This window comes from Podarcis erhardii, assembly GCF_964252035.2.
Source record: "Podarcis erhardii genome assembly, chromosome: 7".
In the NCBI taxonomy this organism is placed as follows: Eukaryota; Metazoa; Chordata; class Lepidosauria; order Squamata; family Lacertidae; genus Podarcis; species Podarcis erhardii.
In genome coordinates, this window is record NC_138511.1 from 27,818,544 (window position 1) to 27,838,875 (window position 20,332).

General features: G+C 47.6%; 1 protein-coding gene across 4 annotated transcripts in view; it reads right to left on the reverse strand.

The window, feature by feature from the left end:
- The window catches only part of CAMTA1 (calmodulin binding transcription activator 1), a 690,484-nt gene that overhangs the window by 221,430 nt on the left and 448,722 nt on the right, over positions 1-20,332 (reverse strand). The gene's annotated exons all lie outside the window — the stretch shown is intronic.

Here is a 20,332-nt window from a genome sequence, read left to right on the forward strand (position 1 = left end):
GGGGAGCCTCTTCTCTTTCCAGGGCTTGGCTTGGCAACATCCAGCCGCTAACCCCAGGTAGCCCCATTGACTCTCCAAGCTATAAATAACTCCAAAGCCAGAGAATAGCTGCAGCGCCAGAGTCTGGGCTTCACTCCTTTGCCACTTTCTCCTTGCTCCCCTGCCAGCCTGAAAGAGCCCCAATCCCTCTGACTGAGCCCTCCTTCATGACCTACCCCTAGCCTGCCATAGTCTGGGCTGATTCCCTCCTGCGCCTCTGCCACTTGAGGATGTTTTGTGTGCATTAACGAAATAAACAGATACAACCCCGCTCAACCTTGCCCATTGGCCATGCTGGCTGGGGCTGATGGGATGACAGCTACAGGTACCACACATTATGGGTTTTATCTAGTCCTACTCAGAGTAGACCCACTGAAGTTAATGGACGTGGCTGACTTAGGTTTCTTCATTGCAATGAGTCTGGTTGGATGAAACTCAAAGCCCTCAATGCATCACACCTCCTCCCCTCCAAAGGAGGGTAGACAAAGTGTGTCTTCACCTGCCTTCTAACCAGATGTGATGTTGAGGCCAGACAGTGGGAGATCATTCAAGAATTCTGGAGCTGCCACTGAAACAGCCTTGCAGCCCCCTCTCCAATATGATTTCTATCCATCAAACAGACCACCAGAAGGAAGGACCTCATTAAATGATCTTAAGAACCAGGCAGGATGGTATGGGGGGTGCGTTTTCTCAGATACGGTATTTGGGTTTCAGGCCATTCATGGCTTTAAATGTCACATCGGCACATTGACTTGGGATTGGGAGATATTTGGCAACCTGTGCAATTGCTTTTGTAATTTGCAATTGCCGCTTCCACAAGCATTCTGGCTGATGCATTTTGCACTTGGGTTACATATGCTTGGGTACCTTGGGTTACATATGCTTCAGGTTACATACGCTTCAGTTACAGACTCCGCTAACCCAGAAATAGTACCTTGGGTTAAGAACTTTGCTTCAGAATGAGAACAGAAATTGTGCTCCCATGGCGTGGCAGCAGCGGGAGGCCCCATTAGCTAAAGCGCTTCAGGTTAAGAACAGTTTCAGGTTTAAGAACGGACCTCCAGAACGAATTAAGTACTTAACCCGAGGTACCACTGTACTTGCAACCTCTGAACAGTCTTCAAGGGCAGCCCCACATAGAACACATTGAAGTACTCCAACCTGGAGGTTACCCAATCATGGAAAACCATGGCTGGCTACTTTAGCCACTGAGGCCACATGGGAATCTGGTGACAAGGAGGTTCTTGGAGTAACCCCAAACTGCACACCTGCTCCTTCAAGGAGAATGCAACCCTATCTGGAATGGGATGCTCTTCCAACTCCCAAACCCAGGAACCACCTGCCCAAAACACCTACATTTTATTTGTGTCCAGCTTCAGTTTGCTGGCCCACATCCAGCCCAATAACTGCCTCCAGATCCTGATTTGTGTTTTTACAAGCTGAAGAGCTGATCATGCATACAGAGGAGGACCTGGCAAATGGAGCGTTCTGATTATTGGAAGCCCCTTTACCATGTCCCCTCCAGATGTCATTTCTGGATTCTAACTCCCAACAGCCAGCCTGGCCAATGACCAGGGAGGATGATGGGAGTTGTAGTCTAGTAGCATTGGGGGGGGGGGGGAGAGAGACATAGGGCAAGTACCTCTACTTTCCGGAATTCAGTGCTCAGCTTTCAGATGCCAGGCTGGGATGGAGCCGGCTGTGTGATGCTGGGGCCAGGGTCTCACACTGATTTCAACACAAGAGTGCCCTGCATGCGTGTAAAATGTGAAAAGGGCTATGGAGCAGGTTCATTTGAGATAGAGATGAGAGCTTGACTTCCACTAGTTTATACTATACAATGAGAGTCACTCATCATCATCATCATCATCATCATCATCATCATCATCATTTATTATTTATTCCCCAGCCAGATGGGCGGCTTCCAACAGAATATTAAAATACAATAGTCTGTTCAACATTAAAAGCTTCCCTAAACAGGGATGCCTTCAGATGTCTTCTAAAAGTCTGATAGTTGTTGTTCTCTTTGACATCTGGTGGGAGGGCGTTCCACAGGGAGGGTGCCACTACCAAGAAGGCCCTCTGCCTGGTTCCCTGTAACTTGGCTTCTCACAATGAGGAAACTGCCAGAAGGCCCTCAGCACTGGACCTCAGTGTCTGGGCAGAACGATGGAGGTGGAGACGCTCCTTCAGGTATACTGGATCGAGGCCATTTAGGGCTTTAAAGGTTAGCACCAACACTTTGAATTGTGCTCGGAAACGTAGTGGGAGCCAGTGTAGGTGTTATGTGGTCTTGGTGGCCGCTCCCAGTCACCAGTCTAGCTGCCGCATTCTGGATTAGTTGTAGTTTCCAGGTCACCTTCAAAGGTAGCCCCACATAGAGCGCAAGAACAATTCTATGAGACCCAAAGCAAGCACTGATTTATAGAATCTTAGAATACAGTAGAGTTGGAAGGGATACCAAGAGTCATCTAGTCCAACCCCTCACAATGCGCTGCTAAATAATCCCTGACAGATGGCCACCCAACCTCTTCTTAAAAACCTCCAATGAAGGAGATGCCACCGCCTTCTGAGGGAGTCCGTTCCAGTGTCAAACAGCTCTTAACATCCTTCCTAATGTTTAGTCGGAATCTCCTTCCTTGCAGTTTGAATCCATTAGGTCAGGTCCTGCCCTCTGGAGCAGCAGAAAACAAGCTTGCTCCGACTTCCATGTGGCAGCCCTTCAGATAGTTGAAGGTGTCTATGAAGGTTGCTGGTGACCCAACTCCAAAGTGTGCTCACTTTGATCCCTGCGTGGTCATCATTTGTAAAAACGGGCAGAGAAGAGGATGCAAAGCAGGAGTTGAATTTCCCTCTCCCCCCTCCCCACCTACCTGCTGCCCCTCCGTGAAGCCCTCCAAGTTTCTGTGGCTTATTTAAAAATAATACAATAATGCTGAGGTGTTTTCCCTTTAATGAGACCACCTTAGGGGATGTGAACAGGAAAAGCAAAAGAAATCAGAAATTCAAGCTAAGGTTGGACAAGCTTTGAAATCTACTCCCTGCTGAATTGCACCAGTGGAGAGAGAGAAATATATATTTAAATAAAATCTATTTCCTCCACCACCACCATCACCCCCTTCAAACCCCCCCCTGGATTAGGTTTAGTTTTCTCCATATGCAATTCCCCAATTCCCCTAATAAGAAGCTAAATCAATCTTTAGAGAGAACAAATCACATAAAAACCTCTGCTCTAAAAAGTTATATATGCAGATGTGGGTAAATTATGATCCTGGACCCGGTGCATTCCATAATGCATCTCGTAACACTCTCTGCTTTGACAGAATAGTGGGGCGTGGGGGGGAGGTAAGTGATTATGGACTTTTGTCCTGATGCCCCTATATTGGGTGCAGAACTTTGGGAACCCTAAAGGTGGAGCTCCAGCTACTGGAGCACAGTCTTAGCATTTGGGTACCGCACACCTGGGCTGTAGGTAAGGAGGCCACACTCTGAGGGATTTATCTTCTCGCTGGTGATCCCTTTCAGAGGGAAGGACCTCTGTATGTCACCCTCCCAGGGTGCCTCTTCCCATCCATTGCCTTCTCCTGAGTTGGAGTCAGGTGTCCGACTCTCACCTTCTTCCCCTTCCTGGTCTTTAAAAAGGCAGTGGTAGTGTAGTGGTTAGAGTCGTCTATCAGAAGACCAGGGTTCAGAGCCCAACTCAGCCATGAGTCACCATATCACAGCCTAACCTACCTCACAGGGTTGTTATGAGGATAAAATGGAGAGAGGGAGAACCACAGACCACCTTGAGATCCTCAGAGGGAAGAAAGTGGGATATAAACATAATGACTGATTAAACAAGATGGTGACGATTGTATTCATTTATACCCTGCCTTGTTCCCAGGCTGGGACTGAAAGGTGGCTTACAGATAAACAAACAAAAATAAGATAACACAGAAAAAAGGTAGAAACATAGAAAATACAGTCATTGAAAAGTAAATGAACACTAATGGAATTAAAACAATAGATAAAAAGATCCATTAGAAAGACATGCAATCACAACAATATAAAACACCATAGAGCCAGCCCTTTCCTTTATAACAGTCAGTTCCCATAGGTCTGTAGAAACAAGAAAGCCTTCACCTGCCAGTGGAAGGACAGCAAGGAGGGAGCCAGTCTGGCTTCTCTAGGGAGAGAGTTCCAGAGTCTAGGAGCAGCCACCAAGAAGGCTCTCTTCTGCGTTTCCACCAAGAGTGCTTTTGAAGGGGGCAGGACCATTGTCCATGCCGGCTAGGAGGAGCTGGAGTCCGACAGCAGCGTATTAGGGATCACCATGTCAGCGGTCCCCCTGACCTGCAATAATCAGACATAGGGGTGCTCCAGAAGGTTGGGGAGCAAGGTTCAAAGTTTGATCCCCAACATCTGCAGCTACAAGAGGAGCATTTGATAGCAAGTGATGTGGAAAGCCCCGTCTCTCTTCCTGAGACCCCAGAGAGCCCCTGTCAGTCAAAGGAGAGCATCCCAAGCTCAATGGACCAGTGGTTTGGCTCATTCGACTCAGATCCCTATAGTATCCGTCAGTGCTGGAAACAACCTGGCAGACAGTGGTGGCTGGCTCTCCTCTCTCCATAAGAAGTCCCTGGAATGCTGACATGCACCTATTTTGTGCAGCGACATGCTTTGCATAATGATGGGGGGGTAGGCTTCTTTCTCCTGACCCAGCTGAGCAGTCTTGGAGTCCCTCTCCAAGCAGTGTCTTATCAGCACATGATCCCCCCCTCGCCCTCAACAGGCAATTTCTCCCCGCCCCCCCAAATCTTCCTCTCTCCTCCTGACATCCAATTTCTCATGCCTAACTCCCTTCTCTCCAAAAGGAGGCTAAGAGATAGAAGAATTAACCTGATAGCAAAAAAAGGGAGGGGAGGCTTGGGTTAACCATGCAGGACTGAAATCCCGACTCAAGACGGACTTCCCAATAAATACAGTCGCAGCAACTTCTGAGCGAAAGAAGCTGGTTGGCCACAGGGTTTAAGCAACTGCCACAACCACGAGACAGTGAAATCTACTTTGCAAAGATCTGTCAGCATCTGGGGGGGGGATGAAGGGGAAGGAACTGCCTCCGCAATCAGTCCAAAGAGAACAGCCAGGCACTGAGATGAGCAGCAAAGGGAAGGAGCATCACACAGGGGAGGGAAGAGACATCAATGACCTGCCTCCCACCCGGCTGCACTGGCCAATTTAGGCGCCACCGTCTTTTCAGCAGGGAAAACCAAATCAGGATGGAAAATGGCAAGGAGGAAGTAGGATTAAGAGGGAGGACAGGGCAGCCTCCCAGCAATGCAGGGCAGCTCATTGCAAGCCCAACCAAGACATCCAAAGATGACAGGTTCTTTTGTGGGTGTAACTGTGTGGAGGGTGGGGAGTGGGGAATGCTCCCACCCTCCCACCACCCTTACAAAGTGATGCATCCCTGCACACGGGTAGTTCGTAGGGTCGTGTCCAAGTGGGGGCCATGAGAGATATTTATAAAATGATGCCTGACCTGCAGAGGCTGGGTGGGCATGCACTTTGTTGCTGTCTTTCAGCACTCTGGAACTGAAAGACCCAATGAAACAGATTGACAGGTGCTGACGAAAAGAGCAACCAGCAAGGCCTTGTCTTTTTCATTTTTGCATTTTGACCACCTGAGTCAAGGGCTGACCCTTTGAGGCTTGAGTTTAGCTCAATAGGAACTCACTTTGGGTCTCTGGCAGTTCCTGACACCCACCCTTTTCTGGTTGGCCACTGCGAGAACAGAGTGGGCCTGATCCAGCAGCCAGACTCTCCTTAGGTTGTCTTCTTACGTTCTAATGGCTAAAGACTTGAATGTGCGGAACAAGGACTTCATGGCCCTAAGGACTAGAAACTTATTTTTAGGAGAGAACAGAAAGAGCAGAACAGAACAGAATAGAAGAGTTGGAAGGGACCATGAGGATCATCTATTCCAACCCCCTCTAATGCAGGAATATGTAGCTGTCCCATATGGGGATAAAACTTACAACCCTGGCATTATCAGCACCACACTCTAAGCAACTTAGCTATCCAGAGAGAGAGGGAGAGGGAGAGAAAAGAAAGAACGAAAGGAAGGAAGGAAGGAAGGAAGGAAGGAAGGAAGGAAGGAAGGAAGGAAGGTGAGGAAGCTGGATCTCTTGACAAATTCAAGGTCTTCTATGCTCTGGGGAAATTGCAGTATAAATACGGCCCCATTTATCCCTCCGATTGTTCCAGGAGTTTTCCTTGGGGAATAACAACATCCTGTACAATAGTAGGAAACTTCCAGGGAGGAAGGGGAGCCAGGCCCTAACCTGAGCCACGAGATGCAGGTCCCTTAAATTAAAAGGCTGTCACCAGGTTTAATCAGGAGCTGCTCATAACCTTGGTCCTGGACCTTATTGGCTCCGTTATGGATGAGGCTTGGAGAAGATGGACCTGCTGTGTTTTAAAACATGTAATGGCGTGTCGGCTGCATGGGGTACACATTTCTTAGATGTATAACAGGGTTTCTGTCGCCTGCAACAAAATGCAACTGCTTTAAAATATGAGCAGTCAGGCTTCAAATACAGCAGTATTGAATTTTGCAAGTGTAATGTAGGAACTGGTGGGCCTCCGAGCCCCCTAAGGCATGGACGGGTAATTTAGTCCCTCCTGTTTCCATGATGCTTACCAAGGCACCCTGGTGTTTTCTGGCAGGGAGGGGAGACACATACACATTTCAAATGCAGCTTATTTGTAAGGTCTGATAGCCCCCTCTCTACCCCACTCCCAGCCTTCTCTTAATGCAACAGCCTTCCAGAATTGTGTCTTAAGAAGCCAACAGATTGATGTGTGTCCTGGCTTCCTCTTTCACTGGAAGTCAAACCCTTCAAAGGCAGAAACTCCAAAATATAATAAAATACCTGCCTAACAGGTTACTAAAGTGGTGTTTACTGCAGGTACTCTGCCACCACTTTGGACAACACAACTACAGTGGTGCCTCGCAAGACGAAATTAATTCGTTCCGTGAGTTTTTTCGTCTTGCGAAGCACGGACTTTGGAAAAGCTTCAAAAATCATCAAAGTCTTCAAAAACCTCAAAAAAGGCTACCACACCGCGTGCTATGAGTTGCTCCTCGAAGTGAATGTACAGTTTTAAGAAAAAGGAAACAAACTTGCAAGAGAAAGGAAACAAACTTGCAAGACATTTTCGTCTTGCGAAGCAAGCCCATAGGGAAATCCGTCTTGTGAAGCAACTCAAAAAACGAAAAACTCTTTCGTTTTGCGAGCTTTTCATCTTACGAGGCATTCGTCTTGCGAGGTACCACTGTACATGATTTGCAAGAAACACAGGTGCTTGGGGAGACAGCTGTGATCAGGGCAAGCCATGCCAATCCTGCTTCAGCCACCCACTACATCTGGGCAAAATCTGGTTTTCAACAATGTGATATATCATCAACAAAACACTGAGATATATCTTGATGTCCGAAATAAAGATGAAGCTATGTTGAGGCATTGGCTGGCTTCACGGTTTTCCCCACATTGCGATGCTTGCACAACACACACACACACACCATGAGCCACTATATATTGCCAGGTCAAAAATGATGAAACTGATATCACGATATGGACTTCAAACTATTTTGGACAATATATTGTCCAGCTCAACCACCCACTACAGATGGGTTGCCATTTCACCGTGGCCCTCTCAGAGCTTTTTAGAAGGTGTCAGCATGCCCCGATGACCATGATTGTCATGTCCTGACAGTCACAGAGTGACATAGCCTCATTCTTCAGCTTGATCAGGAATGATGGAAGCTGCAGTTCATAAAAACCTAGAGGGCCACAGTTTCCCCATGCATTTCCACCTTGCCTTTCCTTGAAAAAGCCCAACTATCAGCCATGGGGAGCACAATGCAATTGGGAGTTGGGGATTGTCCGGCTGCATGCAAAATGACCCCGTCAATTTGTGCTGTTTATAAAACCCAGGCTGAATGGGTTCATGCCATCTGCACGATGCTTGAGGACCCTCCTTTACTGCCTCTGTTGCACCTGTTTCTAAAAGGGCAAGGGAACGATGCGCTCAAAATCATCAAAATGCCATACAGGTTGCTGGTGTGCAAAAGACGTTACACTCAGGAGCAGGTTTTCCCCCCATCTGTGTTTGCGAAGGAATCCCTCCGGGGGAACATGTACGGCTAACTGGTCCAGAAAGGAGAAACTAGCGTAGGGAGGGGACCAGAGGCCTTTGATCTGCGGCTTTCACACTCTGCTCCAGCCAAATCTGGGAAAAAAGTCTTTTAAAACAGAACAGAACCCTAAGAACGCTGAGACACAGAACCTCCTGTTTTATAAACGTGTCATTGGTCTTTGGCGGACCCGAAATCCAGAGCCTCTGAGCCATGCAGAGCTTCCCTATCATGCAGCAGATGGCCATCCCTTCAGGACTCGGAGGCTAAAACCACAGACACATCCCCAAATCCATTTAAACACCAGATTACCCTCATTCCTGTCAGCTAAAGGAGCTGGGAGACATCAGCAGTTCCAGCCCGCTCCATTAATCAAAATTCAGTGAGAACAGCCAATGTGCCGCTATAAAGCCCCCCTGATTCCCAGCCAACACCAGGCCGAAACAAGCAGGCTCCATCAATCTTTATTTTTCAGGGGCCTGGCACTCAGGCCGAGGGGGAGGCGGGGAGGCCTGGTCCTCACAGACCTGCCTCGGCTCCCAGGCACCCCCTTCCTCCTCATCACCTTCGCTTCTTCCCTCCCTTGGCGCTTCCAACAGCCAGGCACTAGGATGGAAGCTCCCAGCGGGCAAGAGGTCTCTGCCAGGGCCATTCTGCACCATCTGGACTTTTTACTGGGCTGGAAGCTGCACCTCGCTAGTCCTGACTTTCTGGTGAGTGTGCAGCTGAGAGCTTTCCTGACATAGAAAAACACTATAGGAACGTAAGAACAGCCTGCTGGATCAGGCCAATGTCCCATCCAGTCCAGCTTCCTGTCCTCACAGTGGCCAACCAGATCCCTGTGGGACAAAAGCTTCCCATTCCCCTCCTGTGGCTTCCAGCAATTGGAATTCAGAAGCACTGCTGCCTCTGACTTTAATAGACCTCTCCTTCATGAATTTGCAGGCCCTCCAAGTGTCCCTATTTTTCAGGGGCAGTCCCGGATTGACAGAAGCTGTCCCAAGTTTCTGATTTGATCCTGGAATGTCCTGCTTTTCCAATTTTCTTCGGAGAAATGCTGGAGGGTATGGAGTTATGCAATCCCCTGTTAGCAATTTCACTCCTCCGGCGCTGCATTTGTGATTGGTCAGATGCAGTCTGAGAAGAGTGTGGGAAACGGAAGACTGTCTTATCTCTTCCGCTGTATGTACTTTGTAATGTACAGTGGTACCTTGGGTTAGAGACGCTTCAGGTTACAGACTCCGCTAACCCAGAAATAGTACCTCGGGTTAAGAACTTTGCTTCAGGATGAGAACAGAAATCATGCTCCAGCGGTGTGGCGGCAGCAGGAGGCCCCATTAGCTAAAGTGGTACCTCAGGTTAAGAACAGTTTCAGGTTAAGAACGGACCTCCAGAACAAATTAAGTTCTTAACCCAAGGTACCACTGTACTTTCACTTTTACTTGTGCCTGTTGTTTCTCTCGGAGCTGGGGAGAACGGACGCCATTATGCGTATACATACTGTGTAAATAAATAGTAGATTAGCTATACGATGTCTCACACTTCTTGCTGTGTTCTGCCAGAAGCTTAGTGTGCATATATCATTATGATGTATGTCGCTAGAAGCACATTGGAAGAGAAGGGAGCTGCCTTTTCTACAGCTGTGCATACCAGAGGACGCTCAGAGTTCTGGGGGCTTGCAGGCACCCCCCAGGGTGTTTTCCAACACCCTGAAGCCAAGGAGATACGTAACTATACAAGCTTTAGAAGATATATGAAGGCTGCCCTGTATAGGGGAATTTTTAAATGTTTAATATTTTTTATGTTTTTATAGATGTTGGAAGCTTCCCAGAGTGGCTGGGGCAACCCAGTCAGATGGGCAGGGTATAAATAATAAAATTATTATTATGGAATAAAACATCCCTATTTTCATCGGAGAAATGTTGGAGGGTATGGAATCTGACCAATCCTATTTGAAGGTCATCGCTTTCGAACCTCAGGGAAGATGTTGAATTTTGGGAATGCACCAAACTCAAGCACAGAAATGTAGCACATCAAGGACTTTTCTCCCTGCAGGGCTACCTTCATTCCTGCGTGGAGGAAGGGCCTGAGGTGGAGACATCAACAAGGCCAGAAGGGGGCGCTGTGCTAAGAAAGGACAGGCCAATTTAATTATAAGGGCAGTTGAAAGAAGGCCTGCATAAGACAAAAACCTTCCATTCCCACAAGCCTGACTTGCTCCCTCACCTTCAGAGCAGCCCCTTCCCACCGCTCCCGAAAGCACGAGAGCAACACCCAAGTTGGTTTTCATCTATCAAACACTTAAACTTTTACGACGGTAATTCTTTTAATAAGAGTTCTTTAAATATTTACGACTCAGAGGCATGCAGGCTGCACAGCGAGAAATGATAGCTTTAATCTCGGCAAGGCTCCCTCCACTTACTGACATGCCCTCCAGAAGCTGGAGCTGAAGAGCAGAGCTGCCATTTATTCCCCAAGTGGGAGAGGGGAGCAGTGGAGACTCCGGGACTTGGGAATTCACCCAGTGGTCCACCTGCAACTCTGGGCACTCCAACACCCTGGGGTTCAGGGCAGGAGCAGCATTCATCCCTGTGACTGTAGGCATTGTAAGCTCTCTGAGCAGGGCAGGCCTGGTATATCAATAGCTCACGGGGACCTGCCCTTCTGCCTTCATCTAAGTCGACAGTGCAGACCTTTCTCGCCTGCTGTACTTCAAGCTCCAGCTTCTGTGATTCAAGTTCTCAGCAATAGTGGGTGACTTCAGAGAAAGTGGGCTGGAGAAACTCAGCCTCTGTGGGCCCTAGGTTGCCTCTCATTGCATTGCCTGGAAAGGTTGCCTTAAAGCAGGCTTCCTCAACCTCGGCCCTCCAGATGTTTTGAGACTACAATTTCCATCATCCCTGACCACTGGTCCTGCTAGCCAGGGATCATGGGAGTTGTAGGCCAAAAACATCTGGAGGGCTGAGGTTGAGGAAGCCTGCCTTAAAGGTTTAAGATGCACATTTCTATGGCAGCTCCACTTGGGGAAGGGCAGTAGCTCAGTGGGAGGGCATCTGCCTTATATGCAAAAGGTCCCAAGTTCAATCCCCAGTGGCATCTCCAGGTAGAATAATAGATTTTGGAGTTGGAAGGGACCCTGAGGATCATCTAGTCCGGTGGTTCTCAACCTGTGGGTCCCCAGATGTTGTTGGATTACAACTCCCATCATCCCTGAGCTCTGGCCTAGCTAGTTAGGGGTGATGGGAGTTGTAGTTCAACAACATCTGAGGACCCACAGGTTGAGAATCATAGAATCATAGAATCATAGAATCATAGAGTTGGAAGAGACCACAAGGGCCATTGAGTCCAACCCCCTGCCAAACAGGAAACACCATCAGAGCACTCCTGACATATGGTTGTCAAGCCTCTGCTTGGCAGCAAATTCCATTGTCGAACAGCTCTTACTGTCAGATTGTCTTGTCCAACCCCCTGAAATGCAGGAATACGCGGCTGCAACCTTGGCGCTATCAGCACTATTTTCCAACCAACTGAGCTACCCAGCTGGGAGAGACTCCTGTCTGAAACCCCAGGGAGCTGCTGCCAGTCAGTGCATAAAATACTAAGCAAGCTGGACCAATGGATGTACTCAGTATAAAGCAGCTATATGCTAATCAGAGTAGACCCACTGAAGTTAATGGGCATCACTAACTTAGGATCTCTTGTCGAATGGGCTGGAAATGCTCTTTAAGACCTCTGGAGTTCATCAATGTGCTGCCTTAAAGCTTTGAGATGCATATTTTGCCAAGATGGGTCTACAGCGCCTCCATTCAGAGGCAGGGTGCTAAGGATGATCAGCAATTGGAGGGTCACCAGTGAAGATGGTGGTGATGATGGGGTGCCTGAAAACATTACACCCTGCTGGTGGCCCATCTAAAAGTGCCTGGCAGATCACCGCAGGAAGGATGGACTAGATCAGCCTTCCCACACCTGCTGCCCTTCAGATGTTGCTCACCATTGACATCCCAGATCACCGGCTCAATTGTTTATCATCTTCAATGCTTTCATCATTCAGTCACTCCTAAAACGCATTGACATCCCAAGGCTGCAATGCAATGGCTGTGCCTTAAAGAATATACTGTGATTGGACTTCAGCTAAAAAAAAATAATAAAATTAGGAAGAAGAGGCACTTGCTACCTGCCTAGAACAACAGCGATAAGGTGAGCTACATGCAAAAAGTGTTCAACACCACAGCATGGAAAGCAAGGCTTTCTCTAATTGCAATGTTCTCCAATTGCAATATTCGCTTCAAAAAAAGCACATGAGATACACGAGTGGGGGAAAACACCTAACAAGTGTCAATGATGTTATTGGGCTGCTGGCTCTCCTTAGCAACCTTCCCTCCTTCTGTATACTCCTCAGTCTAATTGGTGTCCACAGCCCTTTATTCTCATTGGCTGTGGGAACTCACGTGGTTCTGATTTGTGTCAGACCAAGTCAGCTGGGCCACCTCAGCCAATCGGATCCAGCAGCACTGTGGCCAAATGTGGGCGAAAGCAAAACAAAACAGGAAGTGAAGCCCCATCTAGACAACACAAGAAATGTTAAAACAACAACAGCAACACCCAAACTGAGAGAAAGATAATACAAAACCAGAAAAAAAGAGAATTCTCTGCGGTCTCAACTGCTTTGTGGCACCCAGAAGGTTTGAGTCTTTGCACTTGCAAGCCCCTTCGAAGTTGGTTTTATAATAATAATAATTTATTATTTATACCCCGCCCATCTGGCTGGGTTCCCCCAGTCACTCTGGGCGGCTTCCAACAAAGACCAAAAATACACTAAAATATCACACATTAAAAACTTCCCTGAACAGGGCTGCCTTCAGACGTCTTCTGAATGTCAGGTAGTTGTTTATCTCTTTGACATCTGATGCAAGGGCGTTCCACAGGGCGGGCGCCACTACCGAGAAGGCCCTCTGCCTGGTTCCCTGTAGCTTTGCTTCTCACAATGAGGGAACCGCCAGAAGGCCCTCGGCGCTGGACCTCAGAGTCCAGACAGAACGATGGAAGTGGAGATGCTCCTTCAGGTATACTGGGCCGAGGCCATTTAGAGCTTTAAAGGTCAACAACAACACTTTGAATTGTGCTCGGAGACGTACTGGGAGCCAATGTAGGTCTTTAAAGACCCGTGTTATGCATTCTCGGCAGCCACCCCCAGTCACCAGTCTAGCTGGTGCATTCTGGATTAGTTGTAGTTTCCGGGTCACCTTCAAAGGTTACCCCACGTAGAGCACATTGCAGTAGTCCAAGCGAGAGATAACTAGAGCATGCACAACTCTGGCGAGACAGTCCGTGGGCAGGTAGGGTCTCAGCCTGCGTACCAGGTGGAGCTGGTAAACAGCTGCCCTGGATACACAATTGATCTGTGCCTCCATGGACAGCTGTGAGTCCAAAATGACTCCCAGGCTATGCACCTGGTCCTTCAGGGGCACAGTTACCCCATTCAGGACCAGGGAGTCCTCCACACCTGCCCGCCCCCTGTCCCCCAAAAACAGTACTACTGTCTTCTTAGGATTCAACCTCAATCCATTAGCTGCCATCCATCCTCCAACCGCCTCCAGGCACACACACAGGACCTTCACTGGTTCTGATTTAAAAGAGAGGTAGAGCTGGGTATCATCTGCATATTGAGTCTTTGCACTTGCAAGCCCCTTAGCACAGAGATGGAAGGAAGGGCAGAGAGGTGAGGCATTTCCAATTGGGTGTTTCCTCCCCAGTCCAAGTGCAGACATGGGCAAAGCAAGCCGTATCAAGCCTTGTGTGAACTCAAAGCGAGAGCATGTGGAGTTCGACATATCATGTCAGCATCAGACCTCCTGGCAGGACTGACAGCAACCCACAATTTGCAGGCAGGCAAAAGCCACAGCATATTTCTTCATTAAAATGACCTGGATCTGATTTCATATGTGGGGAAGAAGCTGCCTATAGCGAGAACCCAATGGATGCACTGGGCACATTTGTATTCAAAGTGACGCGCTGTGTCTGTCAACACGTTTGCCGCTTATATCTACCACCTCTTATTTATAATCTAGCTCCGATTAATGAATGACAGTGGTTCTCATTGCAGGAAATTTGATTAATCAATTTAAGTGCTTAATCACAACAGCCTTGGTGAGAGAACACTGGCGATGAAGGTACCTCTCACTTTGATGTGTGAGAACTGGGGAGGGGGAGAGGGGAATGGAGGGAGGGAGGGGGAGAGAATAAAGTGGCTCCTATAGAAGGAGTTGGATCAGAGGAACAAATGAGAAACTATTACAATGTATGCCCTAATCCAAGTAAAAGGCTGCCATTTTTTTCTGTTAAGAACATCATAAGAGCCTTCTGGTTCAGGAGCATCAAGTCCAGCATCTTGTTCTCAAACTAGCTAAACTGATGCTGCAAATGTAACCCACAACCAGAACCTGAGTGCAACAGCAACTCTTCCCACTTGTGATTCCCAGTGCTTTATTTATTTATTAAAAAAATTACAGGCTTCTCAATCTATCAGATTTGCACAAAACAGCAACCGTGTGTGTGTGTGTGTGTGTTGCTCCAAGCCAGGAAACCTGAGATCCATGGGTATTTGTTTACATGTGCACATAGACCTTTTGTGATCTACTACGCTTGCACAAAAGAGCAGTCCAGAAATAAAAATAAATGATACCTCACTCCAGTCTAGGTAAGGATCTGGAATTGTTCACATGAAAAATGCCTGTAGCTTCATTTCCTCCTGCTTTCCTCCCCATCTCCTGTACCCATGGGCATAGCCAAGTAGGGGCAGATCCACAAATATGATTGAGAAGAATGGAAAGCATTCAATTATCTGAGTTTCTCGGCCCCCCCAGAAGCTCCCCCCCCCCGCAATGTCCTATTTACAGAGTATTTCTAGCTGTGATTTCCCAAGAAAAGCTCAATGTGATTTCCAACCCCCCCAAACAAACAAACAAACAAACAAACAAACAAATAACCTTTGGCTCTCCACACAAAAATTCTGACCATGCCCATAAGAGAAAGGCTCATAGGTTCAAAGTAAAATCCCACCCAGTCTAGCAGCAACCAGTCAGATGTTCCAGAGGACGCCTGAGCATCCTCACGAACTCCTGCAAATCCTCAGATATCTCAACACTCTTTGCCCAGGGTTTCTGAAGTGGTGAAAACAGTAAGTCCAAAGTGTGCATAGTCGGGAGCCAGGTTGAAGCAGCAAAAATGGCAGCAGTGATGCAGCTGGATGTGCACTGGCTCCATGTGGCGGCTGTGTGGTGAAGTACATTAGAGAAATGCAAGGGGCTTTCCCCTGCTCCTGAGCTGTTGTGCAATGCCAATAAACCCTCTGGAGTCGCACCATCCACCTCCTCTTATTAGGCTTGGGGAGGTTGTCCAAAACACTGCCTGCACCTGGGAGAACTTGGGCTTATTGTTGCTATTGGTCTTTGTTTGTCGAACCGCAGCAGCAGTTGATTGTTCTTGTTGTTTTTTTAAAAAAAAAACTTCATTTTTTTAAAAAAATATGTTGCTTGGCTTTAACAACAACAACAACAAAGTAAGCAAGCAAAAGCAGACGTCTTCAGGACTATGCGGGACACATTTAGGAGAGTATATGTTGTAAGGCAGGCTTCCTCAACCTCGGCCCTCCAGATGTTTTGGGACTACAACTTCCATGATACCCAGCTACCAGGGCCAGTGGTCAGTCTCAAAACATCTGGAGGGCCGAGGTTGAGGAAGCCTGTTGTAAGGTGTATTGCAGGGCTTATCAGGGGACACAAACAACTCCTGGAAAGGAAAGGCCGGTGAGAAGCTGTAAAGTTTTAAAGAATGTATAAGCAAGAAGGCACACACTTTGGCCACCACTTAATGACTTTAAGGTAAGAAGGAGCGAGAGACAACTCTCCCATGCTCCCCCCCCCCATATAAGGATTTATGGAGAAAAGTGAATCCCATTTGCTCCCCCCTTCCCCCAAAAGTCCGTAGACCACATCTACCTGGGGAAACTCCTGCACCTGCAAATTTCACCCACTTTTGCACATTTTTAGATTGCCCATTATAGTGCATGGTGAAAACAGAGGTTCGTTTTACAGATACTAAGAAACAGATATGATTATTTTTTTAAGTGCACAGATACAGATGCAAGGCACATCTTGCAGGTGATATGCACACCCCTAGAGATTAGCATCATGATCCTGCAGTACTGGGACAGCTCTATATGGGAGCCCTGGCAATGGCAGCAAGCAAATCCATGATCCAAATGAGCCTTCTTGAATCCTGGGCCGGGATCCAATCTCCAAGTCATCAGGCATGGCTACCACCACATGTGAACAATGAAGATCTCATTTGGACTATCACCATTACTTCTATGGGAGTCTGCCCTAAAAGACAACCCAGAGGTTTGTCAGCTGGCCCATGATATGATTCTCAGTTGGCACTAGCAGTAGCCAAACCACCACCCATTTGCTTCTAAGGAACACCAACCCATTTGCTTCCAGACACAGTTTCTTACCATGTTGGTTCTCACCTTGAAAGAGCTACAGCAGGGATGGAGAACATCAATAGCTCTCCAGCTGTTATCGGACTCCAACTCCCATCAGCCCAAGCCACAGAACCAATGATCAGGAATGGTGATGGGAGTTTGAGGCCAGCAACATCTGGAGGGTTACAAGTTTCCCTGTCCCTGGTATTCAGCCTTCCTGAATCTGGAGATGTCAAGTACAGCTGGGAATGCCCTGTCTGAAACCCCTGACAGCCAGTGTAGACAATCATATTGAGCTATGTGAACCAAAGCAGTATCTTCAGTACAAAGCAGCCTCTTAATTGGATTAACATCCAAAGTGGTTCTGCAGGCAGTTAAAGGCTTTTAAAAAATATTGATGCAAGTTTACATGGATGCTCTGTTATGTTATGGTATAAATATGTTGCTTGAATAAAATAATCAGGGAACAAAGTGTCAGAGCCCTCCCTTTGCTGCAGAAGACGTTTGGTCAGCACATTTCTAAACAGGAGAAATCAAAGTCCAAGTGTTTGATCACACCTCCAAACGCCCTTCCTTGCTTGGTCCAACATTCCCCACCAACCTGCCTGCATCAGCCAGGAATCTGAAGCTGGCCAGATGATGTCTGTGTCAGAGCCAGCCTCCTTCCATTTGTGCTTGAGGGCAAAGAGGGTCATTAATTGAACTCGCCTGAGTCTGAAGCTTCTTAACACTCATCCTTTTTGAAAGGAGAGCAAACAAACTCCTGATACTACAAAGCTGTGGACTCTCATCCAAGTCTGCAGACTGCCTAATCCACACAAGGAACAATGAGAAGAGAAGGGAGGGGGGGGAAGGAATCTCCCCCCCCCAAATCCCCCAACCCCAGCTTCCCTGCAGACCCAAAGAGAGTGGCGGCATTTTGGGTGGGGGGGACGACACAACAATGCAGATTACTGGCTGCTGCTTCGCTCTGCATCCTGCCAGTCGCATCAAAGGGAGGGGAAAGAATTGATGGCAGAATAAAAAGTCCCTCTTCTAATCCTGTTGTCTGTGGTTAGGGGAGAGATAAATTCTAATTAAAAAGGGAAATAATCATTAAAAGATGTATCCACGCTGAACAGCGCAATTAATCAAGGACTTTGTTAATACATATTCATATTTGTTGCCTCACTTTTTAGTCAGGAAATTGGATGTAGCACACAGGCACATAGCAGAAAGCTGCCGAGGCAGTGAGTGGACCATGACGGGGGCCACTTGGAATCTCTCCCCGTTCTCCCCACACTCCTCTTTACTGCCTAGAAACATGCGGAATCCTTTGCTACCGTCTGCCGCAGCTCTCAAGTCTTCTTAAAACTAAGTTCCTGTCAGTGCCAGGGGAGAGGCTGGTGGCCTGCAGAGAATGTGGGCCAGAAACTGGGGGAATGTTATGGAGGCAACAAGATTCTCACCACGGAGGCTAGAGGGGATCCCTTAGAAGTCCCCCTCCCAGAGGAAATTTAGATAAATAACTCAATAGGCACAGGGACCTGAATCTCCATTCCATATACATGATAGAATGTTGGTGCTATGCCAATGAAGAAAGACTGGATTGTGACGTTTCTTTGGACAGGTAGACTTGCTGTGACTCCTGAACCAGATGACACTTTGGGTCCCTTCCAACTCTATGATTCTATTATGGCAGAGACCCAAAGACACATGCAGTTAGGTGTGTGTATCTCAAGCAAGAGAGCCACACTGTGGCAAACCAGATTTTGAAACCAACAAGGCCCCCGTCCAGCCTCCCACAACCTTGAGAAATGGCGAACCACTAATCTCTACATTTGAGTGCAGTGGTCTGATCAGGAATCAAAGTGGTCGACTTGGAGAACCAGTATACAGTGGTACCTCAGGTTACAGACACTTCAGGTTACAGACTCTGCTAACCCAGAAATAGTACCTCGGGTTAAGAACGTTGCTTCAGGATGAGAACAGAAATCACATGGCGGTGGTGCAGCAGTAGTGGGAGGCCCCATTAGCTAAAGTGGTACCTCAGGTTTAGAACAATTTCAGGTTAAGAATGGACCTCCAGAACGAATTAAGTTTTTAACCCGAGGTAGCACTATACAAGAGTGGTGGACTCTGGTTCCGTCTTAAAGCAACATTGGGTGAGTTGTTAACCTAAACCACGGGTAGGCAACCTAAGGTCCGGAGGCCGGATGTGGCCCAACTGCCTTCTCAATCCGGCCCACGCACGGTCCGGGAATCAGCGTGTTTTTACATGAGTAGAATGTGTCCTTTTATTTAAAATGCATCTCTGGGTTATTTTGGGGGCCTGCCTGGTGTTTTTACATGAGTAGAATGTGTGCTTTTATTAAAAATGCATCTCTGGGTTATTTGTGGGGCATAGGAATTCATTCATTCTCTCCCCCCCAAAAAAAGTAGTCCAGCCCACCACATGGTCTGAGGGGCGGTGGACCGGCCCACGGCTGAAAAAGGTTGCTGACCCCTGGCCTACACTACCTCACAAGGTTGTTGTTGTGGGGATACATACAAAGGGGGACGTCGCACACTTCTTTGAGGGAGCGGGAGGTTTAAAACCCAACACAAAAGTAATCTCTGGTTTTGAAGAGGGCTTAGACAAACTTGCCACTAACATAAACAGTATATGGAAACTGTGCAGCAGCAGTCTGCCTTTGAACACCAACTGTTGGTTGTTTTGGGAAAACAAGAAGGATGGATGCAATCATCCTCTGCTTGTGGGCTTCCAGAAACCAACTGGTTGGCCACTCCATGGAGCAGGATGCTGGACTAGATAGACCCTTGGCCTGATCCAGCCATTTCCTCTGATGTTTTATTTGGTATTATATATATATATATATATATATATATATATATATATATATATATGCGCCTTTATAGCCCATCTTTCCCTCCAAGCAGCTCAAGGTGGTGTGTATGGTTCTCCCCTTCCTCATTTAGTCCCCACAACAAACCTGTGAGGTAGGTCAGGATGAGAGAGGCAGTGACCGCTTCTAGGTCACCCAGGGAGTTTCATGGCTGAGTGGGAATTTGAACCCTGGCTTCCCAGGTCCTAATCTAACCCTCTAACCACTGCACCACATTGTCTTTCTGTTATTTTGTTCTTATGTCACGTAATTCTCTCTCCCGCTGCCCATCTGCATTGCATAGAGATGCTGAATTATAGTGCAAAGAAGCTACCTTAAAAAAAAATATCTATTGCATTTGAAGCGGTTGCAATGCACACCAGAAAGGGCGCTTTCACAAGTTGCATCATCACAGGGATTCATTAGGAAGAACGACTCAGCTCGGCCTCCTGGGGCCTCTGCAAAAACAGAACAGAATGAGCCCCGCAGCAAGAACACTAGACCGAAAGGCATCCCACCAGTGTGGCTGGAATGGCGTTTGCTGCCCTGACAGGCAATATCCATCAGTGCCAAGGCAAAAGGAATAATTAAGTCCAAGAGGAGTTGGGTAATTAGCAGCTGATGGGGAAACTCGGCAATAACTCTGACGGTGCTCGCATCACAACCTGGATATGACCACAACCAGCCTCCATCAGACAGAACAAATGGGATCCTTAGGACCTTTGTGGTGGAAAGAAAAATCAGGCAGGGAACTTCTCCCAGGTC